The sequence below is a fragment of the Bison bison genome, unplaced genomic scaffold, assembly GCF_000754665.1.
Source record: "Bison bison bison isolate TAMUID 2011002044 unplaced genomic scaffold, Bison_UMD1.0 scf7180017846620, whole genome shotgun sequence".
NCBI lineage: Eukaryota > Metazoa > Chordata > Mammalia > Artiodactyla > Bovidae > Bison > Bison bison.
The window spans coordinates 12214-13004 of record NW_011477193.1 but is presented as its reverse complement, the minus strand read 5'-3'; positions in this window follow the sequence as shown (position 1 = coordinate 13004).

The following is a 791-nucleotide window of genomic DNA, read 5'->3' as shown; positions in this document are numbered from 1 at the left end:
CAGGGCCCCCCTTCCTACCAGGGGCTCCCCCTTCCTACCTTGGGCTCCCCTTCCTACCAGTGCCCCCCTTCCTACCAGGGGCTTCCCCTTCTTACCAGCTACTTCACTCCCTCCCAGGGGCTTTGCCCTCCCTTCCAGGAGCTTCCACAGGCACTGGGACCATATCCTTGAAGAGCTGCTCCAGCTGCCAGGTCTGCGACCTGATGCTGAGCTGCAGCCCATGTCCCAGCCCGGGCTAGGCCACCTCCTGGGCGTGCTGCCCTGCCTGTGGCTCAGGGTCCCCCTGCGCCCAGGATAGCAGTCACTGAGCCCGGAGAGCAGGGGCAGGTGCTTTCCAAGCTCCTGCTAGCTGGTCATCATCTGGCCCTCCTCCTCCTCCATCTCTGCCTCCTCTCACCTCAGCTTCCCCGAGATTGGGCCCAGTCAGGGAAGGGTCCAAGCGGGGGCTGACTCAGAAAGGATCAGTCTGGGTCGCCCTGCAGATCTCCCCTGGGGGAAAGGGAGTGTCCTGTCCCTGGGTGTGGAAGAAGTTTATTTTGGGTGTGCAAAGTCTGTCCGGGCGCCTTGGGGCCTCAGAGCTTTGCTGACCCCAGCGCAGCCTCAGATCGCTGTCTGAACGCTCCTGCGGAAAAGGGTGCTGGGCAGTCCCAGCATGTCTGAAGTTCAATTTCTCCAACATAAATTCAGTTTGGAAACAAATAAACTTAATAAATCATTAATATATCTAATATACGCTTTGTAGCTGAAGATGGAAACTCTACGGTGGTCCTCAGAGCTCAGTCCTGTCTGAC